Source organism: Hyperolius riggenbachi, chromosome 2 (assembly GCF_040937935.1).
Source record: "Hyperolius riggenbachi isolate aHypRig1 chromosome 2, aHypRig1.pri, whole genome shotgun sequence".
In the NCBI taxonomy this organism is placed as follows: Eukaryota; Metazoa; Chordata; class Amphibia; order Anura; family Hyperoliidae; genus Hyperolius; species Hyperolius riggenbachi.
The window spans coordinates 146,966,261-146,978,935 of record NC_090647.1 but is presented as its reverse complement, the minus strand read 5'-3'; the positions used below and the strand labels follow the sequence as shown (position 1 = coordinate 146,978,935).

Sequence of the window (12,675 nt, the reverse complement as noted above, 5' to 3'; positions counted from 1 at the left end):
TGCCTGCGGCCACACTAAGCCATAAGCGCCTGCTCTCGTCAGATCACGGAAGCTAAGCGGCTTCAGGCCTGGTTAGTAGCTGCATGGGAGACTGGCTGTGAACCCCAGGTGCTGCAGGCGTTTTTTTGGGTTTGAGGCCCAATGGCTATGAGCACGCGTGGGAAGCCTCACCTTCAAGGCGCCGGAACGGCGCCTTGGAGGTTGCCTGCGGCCACACTAAGCCGAAAGCGCCCGCTCTCGTCAGATCGCGGAAGCTAAGCGGCTTCAGGCCTGGTTAGTAGCTGCATGGGAGACCGGCTGTGAACCCCAGGTGCTGCAGGCGTTTTTTTGGGTTTGAGGCCCAATGGCTATGAGCACGCGTGGGAAGCCTCACCTTCAAGGCGCCGGAACGGCGCCTTGGAGGTTTCCTGCGGCCACACTAAGCCGAAAGCGCCCGCTCTCGTCAGATCGCGGAAGCTAAGCGGCTTCAGGCCTGGTTAGTAGCTGCATGGGAGACTGGCTGTGAACCCCAGGTGCTGCAGGCGTTTTTTTGGGTTTGAGGCCCAATGGCTATGAGCACGCGTGGGAAGCCTCACCTTCAAGGCGCCGGAACGGCGCCTTGGAGGTTGCCTGCGGCCACACTAAGCCGAAAGCGCCTGCTCTCATCAGATCGCGGAAGCTAAGCGGCTTCAGGCCTGGTTAGTAGCTGCATGGGAGACCGGCTGTGAACCCCAGGTGCTGCAGGCGTTTTTTTGGGTTTGAGGCCCAATGGCTATGAGCACGCGTGGGAAGCTTCACCTTCAAGGCGCCGGAACGGCGCCTTGGAGGTTTCCTGCGGCCACACTAAGCCGAAAGCGCCCGCTCTCGTCAGATCACGGAAGCTAAGCGGCTTCAGGCCTGGTTAGTAGCTGCATGGGAGCCCGGCTGTGAACCCCAGGTGCTGCAGGCGTTTTTTTGGGTTTGAGGCCCAATGGCTATGAGCACGCGTGGGAAGCCTCACCTTCAAGGCGCCGGAACGGCGCCTTGGAGGATACCTGCGGCCACACTAAGCCGAAAGCGCCTGCTCTCGTCAGATCGCGGAAGCTAAGCGGCTTCAGGCCTGGTTAGTAGCTCCATGGGAGACCGGCTGTGAACCCAGGTGCTGCAGGCGTTTTTTTGGGTTTGAGGCCCAATGGCTATGAGCACGCGTGGGAAGCCTCACCTTCAAGGTGCCGGAACGGCGCCTTGGAGGTTGCCTGCGGCCACACTAAGCCGAAAGCGCCCGCTCTCGTCAGATCGCGGAAGCTAAGCGGCTTCAGGCTTGGTTAGTAGCTGCATGGGAGACTGGCTGTGAACCCCAGGTGCTGCAGGCGTTTTTTTGGGTTTGAGGCCCAATGGCTATGAGCACGCGTGGGAAGCCTCACCTTCAAGGCGCCGGAACGGCGCCTTGGAGGTTGCCTGCGGCCACACTAAGCCGAAAGCGCCCGCTCTCGTCAGATCTCGGAAGCTGAGTGGCTTCAGGCCTGGTTAGTAGCTGCATGGGAGACCGGCTGTGAACCCCAGGTGCTGCAGGTGTTTTTTTGGGTTTGAGGCCCAATGGCTATGAGCACGCGTGGGAAGCCTCACCTTCAAGGCGCCGTAACGGCGCCGTGGAGGTTGCCTGCGGCCACACTAAGCCGAAAGCGCCCGCTCTCATCAGATCGCGGAAGCTAAGCGGCTTCAGGCCTGGTTAGTAGCTGCATGGGAGACCGGCTGTGAACCCCAGGTGCTGCAGGCGTTTTTTTGGGTTTGAGGCCCAATGGCTATGAGCACGCGTGGGAAGCCTCACCTTCAAGGCGCCGGAACGGCGCCTTGGATGTTGCCTGCGGCCACACTAAGCCGAAAGCGCCCGCTCTCGTCAGATCGCAGAAGCTAAGCGGCTTCAGGCCTGGTTAGTAGCTGCATGGGAGACCGGCTGTGAACCCCAGGTGGTGCAGGCGTTTTTTTGGGTTTGAGGCCCAATGGCTATGAGCACGCGTGGGAAACCTCACCTTCAAGGCGCCGGAACGGCGCCTTGGAGGTTGCCTGCGGCCACACTAAGCCGAAAGCGCCCGCTCTCGTCAGATTGCGGAAGCTAAGCAGCTTCAGGCCTGGTTAGTAGCTGCATGGCAGACCGGCTGTGAACCCCAGGTGCTGCAGGCGTTTTTTTGGGTTTGAGGCCCAATGGCTATGAGCACGCGTGGGAAGCCTCACCTTCAAGGCGCCGGAACGGCGCCTTGGAGGTTGCCTGCGGCCACACTAAGCCGAAAGCGCCCGCTCTCGTCAGATCGCGGAAGCTAAGCGGCTTCAGGCCTGGTTAGTAGCTGCATGGGAGACCGGCTGTGAACCCCAGGTGCTGCAGGCGTTTTTTTGGGTTTGAGGCCCAATGGCTATGAGCACGCGTGAGAAGCCTCACCTTCAAGGCGCCGGAACGGCGCCTTGGAGGTTGCCTGCGGCCACACTACGCCGAAAGCGCCCGCTCTCGTCAGATCGCGGAAGCTAAGCGGCTTCAGGCCTGATTAGTAGCTGCATGGGAGACCGGCTGTGAACCCCAGGTGCTGCAGGCGTTTTTTTGGGTTTGAGGCCCAATGGCTATGAGCACGCGTGGGAAGCCTCACCTTCAAGGCGCCGGAACGGCGCCCTGGAGGTTGACTGCGGCCACAGTAAGCCGAAAGCGCCCGCTCTCGTCAGATCGCGGAAGCTAAGCGGCTTCAGGCCTGGTTAGTAGCTGCATGGGAGACTGGCTGTGAACCCCAGGTGCTGCAGGCGTTTTTTGGGGTTTGAGGCCCAATGGCTATGAGCACGCGTGGGAAGCCTCACCTTCAAGGCGCCGGAACGGCGCCTTGGAGGATGCCTGCGGCCACACTAAGCCGAAAGCGCCCGCTCTCATCAGATCGCGGAAGCTAAGCGGCTTCAGGCCTGTTTAGTAGCTGCATGGGAGACCGGCTGTGAACCCCAGGTGCTGCAGGCATTTTTTTGGGTTTGAGGCCCAATGGCTATGAGCACGCGTGGGAAGCCTCACCTTCAAGGCGCCGGAACGGCGCCTTGGAGGTTGCCTGCGGCCACACTAAGCCGAAAGCGCCCGCTCTCGTCAAATCGCGGAAGCTAAGCGGCTTCAGGCCTGGTTAGTAGCTGCATGGGAGACCAGCTGTGAACCCCAGGTGCTGCAGGCGTTTTTTTGGGTTTGAGGCCCAATGGCTATGAGCACGCGTGGGAAGCCTCACCTTCAAGGCGCCGGAACGGCGCCTTGGAGGTTTCCTGCGGCCACATTAAGCCGAAAGCGCCCGCTCTCGTCAGATCGCGGAAGCTAAGCGGCTTCAGGCCTGGTTAGTAGCTGCATGGGAGACCGGCTGTGAACCCCAGGTGCTGCAGGTGTTTTTTTGGGTTTGAGGCCCAATGGCTATGAGCACGCGTGGGAAGCCTCACTTGGATGTGGCCTGCGGCCACATTAAGCCGAAAGCGCCCGCTCTCGTCAGATCGCGGAAGCTAAGCGGCTTCAGGCTGGGTTAGTAGCTGCATGGGAGACCGGCTGTGAACCCCAGGTGCTGCAGGCGTTTTTTTGGGTTTGAGGCCCAATGGCTATGAGCACGCGTGGGAAGCCTCACCTTCAAGGCGCCGTAACGGCGCCTTGGAGGTTGCCTGCAGCCACACTAAGCCGAAAGCGCCCGCTTTCGTCAGATCGCGGAAGCTAAGCGGCTTCAGGCCTGGTTAGTAGCTGCATGGCAGACCGGCTGTGAACCCCAGGTGCTGCAGGCGTTTTTTTGGGTTTGAGGCCCAATGGCTATGAGCACGCGTGGGAAGCCTCACCTTCAAGGCGCCGGAACGGCGCTTTGGAGTTTGCCTGCGGCCACACTAAGCCGAAAGCGCCCACTTTCGTCAGATCGGGGAAGCTAAGCGGCTTCAGGCCTGGTTAGTAGCTGCATGGGAGACTGGCTGTGAACCCCAGGTGCTGCAGGCGTTTTTTTGGGTTTGAGGCCCAATGGCTATGAGCACGCGTGGGAAGCCTCACCTTCAAGGCGCCGGAACGGCGCCCTGGAGGTTTGCCTGCGGCCACACTAAGTCGAAAGCGCCCGCTCTCGTCAGATCGTGGAAGCTAAGCGGCTTCAGGCCTGGTTAGTAGCTGCATGGGAGACCGGCTGTGAACCCCAGGTGCTGCAGGCGTTTTTTTGGGTTTGAGGCCCAATAGCTATGAGCACGCGTGAGAAGCCTCACCTTCAAGGCGCCGGAACGGCGCCTTGGATGTTGCCTGCGGCCACACTAAGCCGAAAGCGCCCGCTCTCGTCAGATCGTGGAAGCTAAGCGGCTTCAGGCCTGGTTAGTAGCTGCATGGGAGACCGGCGGTGAACTCCAGGTGCTGCAGGTGTTTTTTTGGGTTTGAGGCCCAATGGCTATGAGCACGCATGGGAAGCCTCACCTTTAAGGCGCCGGAACGGTGCCTTGGAGGTTGCCTGCGGCCACACTAAGCTGAAAGCGCCTGCTCTCGTCAGATCGCGGAAGCTAAGCGGCTTCAGGCCTGGTTAGTAGCTGCATGGGAGACCGGCTGTGAACCCCAGGTGCTGCAGGCGTTTTTTTGGGTTTGAGGCCCAATGGCTATGAGCACGAGTGGGAAGCCTCACCTTCAAGGCGCCGGAACGGCGCCTTTGAGGTTGCCAGCGGCCACACTAAGCCGAAAGCGCCCGCTCTCGTCAGATTGCGGAAGCTAAGCGGCTTCAGGCCTGGTTAGTAGCTGCATGGGAGACCAGCTGTGAACCCCAGGTGCTGCAGGTGTTTTTTTGGGTTTGAGGCCCAATGGCTATGAGCACGCGTGGGAAGCCTCACCTTCAAGGCGCCGGAACGGCGCCTTGGAGGTTTCCTCCGGCCACACTAAGCCGAAAGCGCCCGCTCTCGTCAGATCGCGGAAGCTAAGCGGCTTCAGGCCTGGTTAGTAGCTGCATGGGAGACCGGCTGTGAACCCCAGGTGCTGCAGGTGTTTTTTTGGGTTTGAGGCCCAATGGCTATGAGCACGCGTGGGAAGCCTCACTTGGATGTGGCCTGCGGCCACATTAAGCCGAAAGCGCCCGCTCTCGTCAGATCGCGGAAGCTAAGCGGCTTCAGGCTGGGTTAGTAGCTGCATGGGAGACCGGCTGTGAACCCCAGGTGCTGCAGGCGTTTTTTTGGGTTTGAGGCCCAATGGCTATGAGCACGCGTGGGAAGCCTCACCTTCAAGGCGCCGTAACGGCGCCTTGGAGGTTGCCTGCAGCCACACTAAGCCGAAAGCGCCCGCTTTCGTCAGATCGCGGAAGCTAAGCGGCTTCAGGCCTGGTTAGTAGCTGCATGGCAGACCGGCTGTGAACCCCAGGTGCTGCAGGCGTTTTTTTGGGTTTGAGGCCCAATGGCTATGAGCACGCGTGGGAAGCCTCACCTTCAAGGCGCCGGAACGGCGCTTTGGAGTTTGCCTGCGGCCACACTAAGCCGAAAGCGCCCACTTTCGTCAGATCGGGGAAGCTAAGCGGCTTCAGGCCTGGTTAGTAGCTGCATGGGAGACTGGCTGTGAACCCCAGGTGCTGCAGGCGTTTTTTTGGGTTTGAGGCCCAATGGCTATGAGCACGCGTGGGAAGCCTCACCTTCAAGGCGCCGGAACGGCGCCCTGGAGGTTGCCTGCGGCCACACTAAGTCGAAAGCGCCCGCTCTCGTCAGATCGTGGAAGCTAAGCGGCTTCAGGCCTGGTTAGTAGCTGCATGGGAGACCGGCTGTGAACCCCAGGTGCTGCAGGCGTTTTTTTGGGTTTGAGGCCCAATAGCTATGAGCACGCGTGAGAAGCCTCACCTTCAAGGCGCCGGAACGGCGCCTTGGATGTTGCCTGCGGCCACACTAAGCCGAAAGCGCCCGCTCTCGTCAGATCGTGGAAGCTAAGCGGCTTCAGGCCTGGTTAGTAGCTGCATGGGAGACCGGCGGTGAACTCCAGGTGCTGCAGGTGTTTTTTTGGGTTTGAGGCCCAATGGCTATGAGCACGCATGGGAAGCCTCACCTTTAAGGCGCCGGAACGGTGCCTTGGAGGTTGCCTGCGGCCACACTAAGCTGAAAGCGCCTGCTCTCGTCAGATCGCGGAAGCTAAGCGGCTTCAGGCCTGGTTAGTAGCTGCATGGGAGACCGGCTGTGAACCCCAGGTGCTGCAGGTGTTTTTTTGGGTTTGAGGCCCAATGGCTATGAGCACGAGTGGGAAGCCTCACCTTCAAGGCGCCGGAACGGCGCCTTTGAGGTTGCCAGCGGCCACACTAAGCCGAAAGCGCCCGCTCTCGTCAGATTGCGGAAGCTAAGCGGCTTCAGGCCTGGTTAGTAGCTGCATGGGAGACCAGCTGTGAACCCCAGGTGCTGCAGGTGTTTTTTTCGGTTTGAGTCCCAATGGCTATGAGCACGCGTGGGAAGCCTCACCTTCAAGGCGCCGGAACGGCGCCTTGGAGGTTTCCTCCGGCCACACTAAGCCGAAAGCGCCCGCTCTCGTCAGATCGCGGAAGCTAAGCGGCTTCAGGCCTGGTTAGTAGCTGCATGGGAGACCGGCTGTGAACCCCAGGTGCTGTAGGCGTTTTTTTGGGTTTGAGGCCCAATGGCTATGAGCACGCGTGAGAAGCCTCACCTTCAAGGCGCCGGAACGGCGCCTTGGATGTTGCCTGCGGCCACACTAAGCCGAAAGCGCCCGCTCTCGTCAGATCGCGGAAGCTAAGCGGCTTCCGGCCTGGTTAGTAGCTGCATGGGAGACCGGCTGTGAACCCCAGGTGCTGCAGGCGTTTTTTTTGGGTTTGAGGCCCAATGGCTATGAGCACGCGTGGTGAAGCCTCACCTTCAAGGCGCCGGAACGGCGCCTTGGAGGTTGCCTGCGGCCACACTAAGCCGAAAGCGCCCGCTCTCGTCAGATCGCGGAAACTAAGCGGCTTCAGGCCTGGTTAGTAGCTGCATGGGAGACCGGCTGTGAACCCCAAGTGCTGCAGGCGTTTTTTTGGGTTTGAGGCCCAATGGCTAGTAGCACGCGTGGGAAGCCTCACCTTCAAGGCGCCGGAACGGCACCTTGGAGGTTTCCTGCGGCCACACTAAGCCGATAGCGCCCGCTCTCGTCAGATTGCGGAAGCTAAGCGGCTTCAGGCCTGGTTAGTAGCTGCATGGGAGACCGGCTGTGAACCGCAGGTGCTGCAGGCATTTTTTTGGGTTTGAGGCCCAATGGCTATAAGCACGCGTGGGAAGCCTCACCTTCAAGGCGCCGGAACGGCGCCTTGGAGGTTGCCTGCGGCCACACTAAGCTGAAAGCGCCCGCTCTCGTCAGATCGCGGAAGCTAAGTGGCTTCAGGCCTGGTTAGTAGCTGCATGGGAGACCGGCTGTGAACCCCAGGAGCTGCAGGCGTTTTTTTTGGGTTTGAGGCCCAATGGCTATGAGCACGCGTGGGAAGCCTCACCTTCAAGGCGCCGGAACGGCGCCCTGGAGGTAGCCTGCGGCCACACTAAGCCGAAAGCGCCCGCTCTCGTCAGATCGCGGAAGCTAAGCGGCTTCAGGCCTGGTTAGTAGCTGCATGGGAGACTGGCTGTAAACCCCAGGTGCTGCAGGCGGTTTTTTGGGTTTGAGGCCCAATGGCTATGAGCACGCGTGGGAAGCCTCACCTTCAAGGCGCCGTAACGGCGCCTTGGAGGTTGCCTGCGGCCACACTAAGCCGAAAGCGCCCGCTCTCGTCAGATCGCGGAAGCTAAGCGGCTTCAGGCCTGGTTAGTAGCTGCATGGGAGACCGGCTGTGAACCCCAGGTGCTGCAGGCGTTTTTTTGGGTTTGAGGCCCAATGGCTATGAGCACGCGTGGGAAACCTCACCTTCAAGGCGCCGGAACGGCGCCTTGGAGGTTGCCTGCGGCCACACTAAGCCTAAAGCGCCCGCTCTCGTCAGATCGCGGAAGCTAAGCGGCTTCAGGCCTGGTTAGTAGCTGCATGGGAGATCGGCTGTGAACCCCAGGTGCAGCAGGCGTTTTTTTGGGTTTGAGGCCCAATGGCTATGAGCACGCGTGGGAAGCCTCACCTTCAAGGCGCCGGAACGGCGCCTTGGAGGTTGCCTGTGGCCACACTAAGCCGAAAGCGCCCGCTCTCGTCAGATCGCAGAAGCTAAGCGGCTTCAGGCCTGGTTAGTAGCTGCATGGGAGACCGGCGGTGAACTCCAGGTGCTGCAGGTGTTTTTTTGGGTTTGAGGCCCAATGGCTATGAGCACGCATGGGAAGCCTCACCTTCAAGGCGCCGGAACGGCGCCTTGGAGGTTGCCTGCGGCCACACTAAGCTGAAAGCGCCTGCTCTCGTCAGATCGTGGAAGCTAAGCGGCTTCAGGCCTGGTTAGTAGCTGCATTGGAGACCGGCTGTGAACCCCAGGTGCTGCAGGTGTTTTTTTGGGTTTGAGGCCCAATGGCTATGAGCACGAGTGGGAAGCCTCACCTTCAAGGCGCCGGAACGGCGCCTTTGAGGTTGCCTGCGGCCACACTAAGCCGAAAGCGCCCGCTCTCGTCAGATTGCGGAAGCTAAGCAGCTTCAGGCCTGGTTAGTAGCTGCATGGGAGACCGGCTGTGAACCCCAGGTGCTGCAGGCGTTTTTTGGGTTTGAGGCCCAATGGCTATGAGCACGCGTGGGAAGCCTCACCTTCAAGGCGCCGGAACGGCGCTTTGGAGGTTGCCTGCGGCCACACTAAGCCGAAAGCGCCCGCTCTCGTCAGATCGCGGAAACTAAGCGGCTTCAGGCCTGGTTAGTAGCTGCATGGGAGACCGGCTGTGAACCCCAGGTGCTGCAGGTGTTTTTTTGGGTTTGAGGCCCAATGGCTATGAGCACGCGTGGGAAGCCTCACCTTCAAGGCGCCGGAACGGCGCCTTGGAGGTTGCCTGCGGCCACACTAAGCCGAAAGAGCCCGCTCTCGTCAGATCGCGGAAGCTAAGCGGCTTCAGGCCTGGTTAGTAGCTGCATGGGAGACCGGCTGTGAACCCCAGGTGCTGCAGGTGTTTTTTTGGGTTTGAGGCCCAATGGCTATGAGCACGCGTGGGAAGCCTCACCTTCAAGGCGCCGGAACGGCGTCTTGGAAGTTGCCTGCGGCCACACTAAGCCGAAAGCGCCCGCTCTCGTCAGATCGCGGAAGCTAAGCGGCTTCAGGCCTGGTTAGTAGCTGCATGGGAGACCGGCTGTGAACCCCAGGTGCTGCAGGCGTTTTTTTTGGGTTTGAGGCCCAATGGCTATGAGCACGCGTGGGAAGCCTCACCTTCAAGGCGCCGGAACGGCGCCTTGGAGGTTGCCTGCGGCCACACTAAGCCGAAAGCGCCCGCTCTCGTAAGATCGCGGAAGCTAAGCGGCTTCAGGCCTGGTTAGTAGCTGCATGGGAGACCGGCTGTGAACCCCAGGTGCTGCAGGCGTTTTTTTGGGTTTGAGGCCCAATGGCTATGAGCACGCGTGGGAAGCCTCACCTTCAAGGCGCCGGAACGGCGCCTTGGAGGTTTTCCTGCGGCCACACTAAGCCGAAAGCGCCCGCTCTCGTCAGATCGCGGAAGCTAAGCGGCTTCAGGCCTGATTAGTAGCTGCATGGGAGACCGGCTGTGAACCCCAGGTGCTGCAGGCGTTTTTTTGGGTTTGAGGCCCGATGGCTATGAGCACGCGTGGGAAGCCTCACCTTCAAGGCGCCGGAACGGCGCCTTGGAGGTTGCCTGCGGCCACACTAAGCCGAAAGCGCCCGCTCTCGTCAGATCGCGGAAGCTAAGCGGCTTCAGGCCTGGTTAGTAGCTGCATGGGAGACCGGCGGTGAACTCCAGGTGCTGCAGGTGTTTTTTTGGGTTTGAGGCCCAATGGCTATGAGCACGCATGGGAAGCCTCACCTTCAAGGCGCCGCAACGGCGCCTTGGAGGTTGCCTGCGGCCACACTAAGCCGAAAGCGCCCGCTCTCGTCAGATTGCGGAAGCTAAGCGGCTTCAGGCCTGGTTAGTAGCTGCATGGGAGACCGGGTGTGAACCCCAGGTGCTGCAGGCGTTTTTTTGGGTTTGAGGCCCAATGGCTATGAGCACGCGTGGGAAGCCTCACCTTCAAGGCGCCGGAACGATGCCCTGGAGGTTGCCTGTGGCCACACTAAGCCGAAAGCGCCCGCTCTCGTCAGATCACGGAAGCTAAGCGGCTTCAGGCCTGGTTAGTAACTGCATGGGAGACCGGCTGTGAACCCCAGGTGCTGCAGGTGTTTTTTGGGTTTGAGGCCCAATGGCTATGAGCACGCGTGGGAAGCCTCACCTTCAAGGCGCCGGAACGGCGCCCTGGAGGTTTCCTGTGGCCACACTAAGCCGAAAGCGCCCGTTCTCGTCAGATCACGGAAGCTAAGCGGCTTCAGGCCTGGTTAGTAGCTGCATGGGAGACCGGCTGTGAACCCCAGGTGCTGCAGGCGTTTTTTTGGGTTTGAGGCCCAATGGCTATGAGCACGCGTGGGAAGCCTCACCTTCAAGGCGCCGGAACGGCGCCTTGGAGGTTGCCTGCGGCCACACTAAGCCGAAAGCGCCCGCTCTTGTCAGATCGCGGAAGCTAAGCGGCTTCAGGCCTGGTTAGTAGCTGCATGGGAGACCGGCTGTGAACCCCAGGTGCTGCAGGTGTTTTTTTGGGTATGAGGCCCAATGGCTATGAGCACGCGTGGGAAGCCTCACCTTCAAGGCGCCGGAACGGCGCATTGGAGGTTGCCTGCGGCCACACTAAGCCGAAAGCGCCCGCTCTCGTCAGATCGCGGAAGCTAAGCGGCTTCAGGCCTGGTTAGTAGCTGCATGGGAGACCGGCTGTGAACCCCAGGTGCTGCAGGCGTTTTTTTGGGTTTGAGGCCCAATGGCTATGAGCACGCGTGGGAAGCCTCACCTTCAAGGCGCCGGAACGGCGCCTTGGAGGTTGCCTGCGGCCACACTAAGCCGAAAGCGCCCGCTCTCGTCAGATCGCGGAAGCTAAGCGGCTTCAGGCCTGGTTAGTAGCTGCATGGGAGACTGGCTGTGAACCCCAGGTGCTGCAGGCGTTTTTTGGGGTTTGAGGCCCAATGGCTATGAGCACGCGTGGGAAGCCTCACCTTCAAGGCGCCGGAACGGCGCCTTGGAGGTTGCCTGCGGCCACACTAAGCCGAAAGCGCCCGCTCTCGTCAGATCGTGGAAGCTAAGCGGCTTCAGGCCTGGTTAGTAGCTGCATGGGAGACCGGCTGTGAACCCCAGGTGCTGCAGGCGTTTTTTTGGGTTTGAGGCCCAATGGCTATGAGCACGCGTGGGAAGCCTCACCTTCAAGGCGCCGGAACGGCGCCTTGGAGGTTGCCTGCGGCCACACTAAGCCGAAAGCGCCCGCTCTCGTCAGATCACGGAAGCTAAGCGGCTTCAGGCCTGGTTAGTAGCTGCATGGGAGACCGGCTGTGAACCCCAGGTGCTGCAGGCGTTTTTTTGGGTTTGAGGCCCAATGGCTATGAGCACGCGTGGGAAGCCTCACCTTCAAGGCGCCGGAACGGCGCCTTGGAGGTTGCCTGCGGCCACACTAAGCCGAAAGCGCCCGCTCTCGTCAGATCGCGGAAGTTAAGCGGCTTCAGGCCTGGTTAGTAGCTGCATGGGAGACCGGCTGTGAACCCCAGGTGCTGCAGGTGTTTTTTTGGGTTTGAGGCCCAATGGCTATGAGCACGCGTGGGAAGCCTCACCTTCAAGGCGCCGGAACGGCGCCTTGGAGGTTGCCTGCGGCCACACTAAGACGAAAGCGCCCGCTCTCGTCAGATCGCGGAAGTTAAGCGGCTTCAGGCCTGGTTAGTAGCTGCATGGGAGACTGGCTGTGAACCCCAGGTGCTGCAGGCGTTTTTTTAGGTTTGAGGCCCAATGGCTATGAGCACGCGTGGGAAGCCTCACCTTCAAGGTGCCGGAACGGCGCCTTGGCGGTTGCCTGCGGCCACACTAAGCCGAAAGCGCCCGCTCTTGACAGATCGCGGAAGCTAAGCGGCTTCAGGCCTGGTTAGTAGCTGCATGGGAGACCGGCTGTGAACCCCAGGTGCTGCAGGTGTTTTTTTGGGTTTGAGGCCCAATGGCTATGAGCACGCGTGGGAAGCCTCACCTTCAAGGCGCCGGAACGGCGCCTTGGAGGTTGCCTGCGGCCACACTAAGCCGAAAGCGCCTGCTCTCGTCAGATCGCAGAAGCTAAGCGGCTTCAGGCCTGGTTAGTAGCTGCATGGGAGACCGGCTGTGAACCCCAGGTGCTGCAGGTGTTTTTTTGGGTTTGAGGCCCAATGGCTATGAGCACGCGTGGGAAGCCTCACCTTCAAGGCGCCGGAACGGCGCCTTGGAGGTTGCCTGCGGCCACACTAAGCCGAAAGCGCCCGCTCTCGTCAGATTGCGGAAGCTAAGCGGCTTCAGGCCTGGTTAGTAGCTGCATGGGAGACCGGCTGTGAACCCCAGGTGCTGCAGGCGTTTTTTTGGGTTTGAGGCCCAATGGCTATGAGCACGCGTGGGAAGCCTCACCTTCAAGGCGCCGGAACGGCGCATTGGAGGTTGCTTGCGGCCACACTAAGCCGAAAGCGCCCGCTCTCGTCAGATCGCGGAAGCTAAGCGGCTTCAGGCCTGGTTAGTAGCTTCATGGGAGACCGGCTGTGAACCCCAGGTGCTGCAGGCGTTTTTTGGGTTTGAGGCCCAATGGCTATGAGCACGCGTGGGAAGCCTCACCTTCAAGGCGCCGGAACGGCGCCC

General features: G+C 60.6%; 9 non-coding genes and 54 pseudogenes across 9 annotated transcripts; all 63 read left to right on the top strand.

Annotated features, from left to right (window-relative positions):
* The first annotated feature begins 1 nt into the window (after position 1).
* On the top strand, positions 2-120 carry LOC137553110 (5S ribosomal RNA; annotated as a pseudogene).
* Positions 121-203: 83 nt separating this feature from the next.
* Positions 204-322, top strand: LOC137552966 (5S ribosomal RNA). The gene has a single exon (XR_011027196.1). It is a non-coding gene; the product is annotated as a 5S ribosomal RNA (ribosomal RNA).
* Positions 323-405: 83 nt separating this feature from the next.
* LOC137548367 (5S ribosomal RNA) lies at positions 406-524 on the top strand (annotated as a pseudogene).
* An 83-nt stretch (positions 525-607) lies between these two features.
* LOC137556827 (5S ribosomal RNA) lies at positions 608-726 on the top strand. The gene has a single exon (XR_011029465.1). It is a non-coding gene; the product is annotated as a 5S ribosomal RNA (ribosomal RNA).
* Positions 727-809: 83 nt separating this feature from the next.
* LOC137551009 (5S ribosomal RNA) lies at positions 810-928 on the top strand (annotated as a pseudogene).
* An 83-nt stretch (positions 929-1,011) lies between these two features.
* On the top strand, positions 1,012-1,129 carry LOC137549124 (5S ribosomal RNA; annotated as a pseudogene).
* Positions 1,130-1,212: 83 nt separating this feature from the next.
* LOC137548090 (5S ribosomal RNA) lies at positions 1,213-1,331 on the top strand (annotated as a pseudogene).
* An 83-nt stretch (positions 1,332-1,414) lies between these two features.
* On the top strand, positions 1,415-1,533 carry LOC137552903 (5S ribosomal RNA; annotated as a pseudogene).
* Positions 1,534-1,616: 83 nt separating this feature from the next.
* LOC137553879 (5S ribosomal RNA) lies at positions 1,617-1,735 on the top strand. Its single transcript, XR_011027302.1, has one exon. It is a non-coding gene; the product is annotated as a 5S ribosomal RNA (ribosomal RNA).
* An 83-nt stretch (positions 1,736-1,818) lies between these two features.
* On the top strand, positions 1,819-1,937 carry LOC137551043 (5S ribosomal RNA; annotated as a pseudogene).
* Positions 1,938-2,020: 83 nt separating this feature from the next.
* LOC137551823 (5S ribosomal RNA) lies at positions 2,021-2,139 on the top strand (annotated as a pseudogene).
* An 83-nt stretch (positions 2,140-2,222) lies between these two features.
* LOC137552955 (5S ribosomal RNA) lies at positions 2,223-2,341 on the top strand. The gene has a single exon (XR_011027195.1). It is a non-coding gene; the product is annotated as a 5S ribosomal RNA (ribosomal RNA).
* An 83-nt stretch (positions 2,342-2,424) lies between these two features.
* LOC137548260 (5S ribosomal RNA) lies at positions 2,425-2,543 on the top strand (annotated as a pseudogene).
* An 83-nt stretch (positions 2,544-2,626) lies between these two features.
* Positions 2,627-2,745, top strand: LOC137551975 (5S ribosomal RNA; annotated as a pseudogene).
* Positions 2,746-2,828: 83 nt separating this feature from the next.
* LOC137556596 (5S ribosomal RNA) lies at positions 2,829-2,947 on the top strand. Its single transcript, XR_011029239.1, has one exon. It is a non-coding gene; the product is annotated as a 5S ribosomal RNA (ribosomal RNA).
* Positions 2,948-3,030: 83 nt separating this feature from the next.
* Positions 3,031-3,149, top strand: LOC137547730 (5S ribosomal RNA; annotated as a pseudogene).
* An 83-nt stretch (positions 3,150-3,232) lies between these two features.
* LOC137548340 (5S ribosomal RNA) lies at positions 3,233-3,351 on the top strand (annotated as a pseudogene).
* Positions 3,352-3,411: 60 nt separating this feature from the next.
* LOC137547817 (5S ribosomal RNA) lies at positions 3,412-3,530 on the top strand (annotated as a pseudogene).
* An 83-nt stretch (positions 3,531-3,613) lies between these two features.
* LOC137549242 (5S ribosomal RNA) lies at positions 3,614-3,732 on the top strand (annotated as a pseudogene).
* An 83-nt stretch (positions 3,733-3,815) lies between these two features.
* Positions 3,816-3,934, top strand: LOC137552642 (5S ribosomal RNA; annotated as a pseudogene).
* Positions 3,935-4,018: 84 nt separating this feature from the next.
* On the top strand, positions 4,019-4,137 carry LOC137547929 (5S ribosomal RNA; annotated as a pseudogene).
* Positions 4,138-4,220: 83 nt separating this feature from the next.
* LOC137549698 (5S ribosomal RNA) lies at positions 4,221-4,339 on the top strand (annotated as a pseudogene).
* Positions 4,340-4,422: 83 nt separating this feature from the next.
* LOC137559410 (5S ribosomal RNA) lies at positions 4,423-4,541 on the top strand (annotated as a pseudogene).
* Positions 4,542-4,624: 83 nt separating this feature from the next.
* LOC137549639 (5S ribosomal RNA) lies at positions 4,625-4,743 on the top strand (annotated as a pseudogene).
* An 83-nt stretch (positions 4,744-4,826) lies between these two features.
* LOC137549873 (5S ribosomal RNA) lies at positions 4,827-4,945 on the top strand (annotated as a pseudogene).
* A 60-nt stretch (positions 4,946-5,005) lies between these two features.
* Positions 5,006-5,124, top strand: LOC137547816 (5S ribosomal RNA; annotated as a pseudogene).
* An 83-nt stretch (positions 5,125-5,207) lies between these two features.
* LOC137549241 (5S ribosomal RNA) lies at positions 5,208-5,326 on the top strand (annotated as a pseudogene).
* An 83-nt stretch (positions 5,327-5,409) lies between these two features.
* On the top strand, positions 5,410-5,528 carry LOC137552641 (5S ribosomal RNA; annotated as a pseudogene).
* An 83-nt stretch (positions 5,529-5,611) lies between these two features.
* LOC137547928 (5S ribosomal RNA) lies at positions 5,612-5,730 on the top strand (annotated as a pseudogene).
* Positions 5,731-5,813: 83 nt separating this feature from the next.
* Positions 5,814-5,932, top strand: LOC137549697 (5S ribosomal RNA; annotated as a pseudogene).
* Positions 5,933-6,015: 83 nt separating this feature from the next.
* On the top strand, positions 6,016-6,134 carry LOC137548771 (5S ribosomal RNA; annotated as a pseudogene).
* An 83-nt stretch (positions 6,135-6,217) lies between these two features.
* LOC137549638 (5S ribosomal RNA) lies at positions 6,218-6,336 on the top strand (annotated as a pseudogene).
* Positions 6,337-6,419: 83 nt separating this feature from the next.
* LOC137550876 (5S ribosomal RNA) lies at positions 6,420-6,538 on the top strand (annotated as a pseudogene).
* Positions 6,539-6,621: 83 nt separating this feature from the next.
* LOC137559430 (5S ribosomal RNA) lies at positions 6,622-6,740 on the top strand (annotated as a pseudogene).
* Positions 6,741-6,825: 85 nt separating this feature from the next.
* On the top strand, positions 6,826-6,944 carry LOC137550733 (5S ribosomal RNA; annotated as a pseudogene).
* Positions 6,945-7,027: 83 nt separating this feature from the next.
* On the top strand, positions 7,028-7,146 carry LOC137551435 (5S ribosomal RNA; annotated as a pseudogene).
* An 83-nt stretch (positions 7,147-7,229) lies between these two features.
* LOC137549459 (5S ribosomal RNA) lies at positions 7,230-7,348 on the top strand (annotated as a pseudogene).
* Positions 7,349-7,432: 84 nt separating this feature from the next.
* Positions 7,433-7,551, top strand: LOC137547988 (5S ribosomal RNA; annotated as a pseudogene).
* An 83-nt stretch (positions 7,552-7,634) lies between these two features.
* LOC137552943 (5S ribosomal RNA) lies at positions 7,635-7,753 on the top strand. Its single transcript, XR_011027194.1, has one exon. It is a non-coding gene; the product is annotated as a 5S ribosomal RNA (ribosomal RNA).
* Positions 7,754-7,836: 83 nt separating this feature from the next.
* On the top strand, positions 7,837-7,955 carry LOC137551000 (5S ribosomal RNA; annotated as a pseudogene).
* An 83-nt stretch (positions 7,956-8,038) lies between these two features.
* On the top strand, positions 8,039-8,157 carry LOC137551519 (5S ribosomal RNA; annotated as a pseudogene).
* An 83-nt stretch (positions 8,158-8,240) lies between these two features.
* LOC137553573 (5S ribosomal RNA) lies at positions 8,241-8,359 on the top strand (annotated as a pseudogene).
* Positions 8,360-8,442: 83 nt separating this feature from the next.
* On the top strand, positions 8,443-8,561 carry LOC137549361 (5S ribosomal RNA; annotated as a pseudogene).
* Positions 8,562-8,643: 82 nt separating this feature from the next.
* On the top strand, positions 8,644-8,762 carry LOC137548884 (5S ribosomal RNA; annotated as a pseudogene).
* Positions 8,763-8,845: 83 nt separating this feature from the next.
* On the top strand, positions 8,846-8,964 carry LOC137548757 (5S ribosomal RNA; annotated as a pseudogene).
* An 83-nt stretch (positions 8,965-9,047) lies between these two features.
* On the top strand, positions 9,048-9,166 carry LOC137552931 (5S ribosomal RNA). Its single transcript, XR_011027192.1, has one exon. It is a non-coding gene; the product is annotated as a 5S ribosomal RNA (ribosomal RNA).
* Positions 9,167-9,250: 84 nt separating this feature from the next.
* Positions 9,251-9,369, top strand: LOC137557524 (5S ribosomal RNA; annotated as a pseudogene).
* An 84-nt stretch (positions 9,370-9,453) lies between these two features.
* Positions 9,454-9,572, top strand: LOC137558739 (5S ribosomal RNA; annotated as a pseudogene).
* Positions 9,573-9,655: 83 nt separating this feature from the next.
* On the top strand, positions 9,656-9,774 carry LOC137547508 (5S ribosomal RNA; annotated as a pseudogene).
* An 83-nt stretch (positions 9,775-9,857) lies between these two features.
* On the top strand, positions 9,858-9,976 carry LOC137559441 (5S ribosomal RNA; annotated as a pseudogene).
* An 83-nt stretch (positions 9,977-10,059) lies between these two features.
* On the top strand, positions 10,060-10,178 carry LOC137550941 (5S ribosomal RNA; annotated as a pseudogene).
* Positions 10,179-10,260: 82 nt separating this feature from the next.
* On the top strand, positions 10,261-10,379 carry LOC137558571 (5S ribosomal RNA; annotated as a pseudogene).
* An 83-nt stretch (positions 10,380-10,462) lies between these two features.
* Positions 10,463-10,581, top strand: LOC137548592 (5S ribosomal RNA; annotated as a pseudogene).
* Positions 10,582-10,664: 83 nt separating this feature from the next.
* Positions 10,665-10,783, top strand: LOC137552919 (5S ribosomal RNA). The gene has a single exon (XR_011027191.1). It is a non-coding gene; the product is annotated as a 5S ribosomal RNA (ribosomal RNA).
* An 83-nt stretch (positions 10,784-10,866) lies between these two features.
* On the top strand, positions 10,867-10,985 carry LOC137558372 (5S ribosomal RNA; annotated as a pseudogene).
* An 83-nt stretch (positions 10,986-11,068) lies between these two features.
* On the top strand, positions 11,069-11,187 carry LOC137558627 (5S ribosomal RNA; annotated as a pseudogene).
* Positions 11,188-11,270: 83 nt separating this feature from the next.
* LOC137559095 (5S ribosomal RNA) lies at positions 11,271-11,389 on the top strand (annotated as a pseudogene).
* An 83-nt stretch (positions 11,390-11,472) lies between these two features.
* Positions 11,473-11,591, top strand: LOC137556801 (5S ribosomal RNA). The gene has a single exon (XR_011029439.1). It is a non-coding gene; the product is annotated as a 5S ribosomal RNA (ribosomal RNA).
* Positions 11,592-11,674: 83 nt separating this feature from the next.
* Positions 11,675-11,793, top strand: LOC137548449 (5S ribosomal RNA; annotated as a pseudogene).
* An 83-nt stretch (positions 11,794-11,876) lies between these two features.
* LOC137551248 (5S ribosomal RNA) lies at positions 11,877-11,995 on the top strand (annotated as a pseudogene).
* An 83-nt stretch (positions 11,996-12,078) lies between these two features.
* Positions 12,079-12,197, top strand: LOC137557915 (5S ribosomal RNA; annotated as a pseudogene).
* Positions 12,198-12,280: 83 nt separating this feature from the next.
* On the top strand, positions 12,281-12,399 carry LOC137558802 (5S ribosomal RNA; annotated as a pseudogene).
* Positions 12,400-12,482: 83 nt separating this feature from the next.
* On the top strand, positions 12,483-12,601 carry LOC137557750 (5S ribosomal RNA; annotated as a pseudogene).
* The last annotated feature ends 74 nt before the right edge of the window (positions 12,602-12,675 follow it).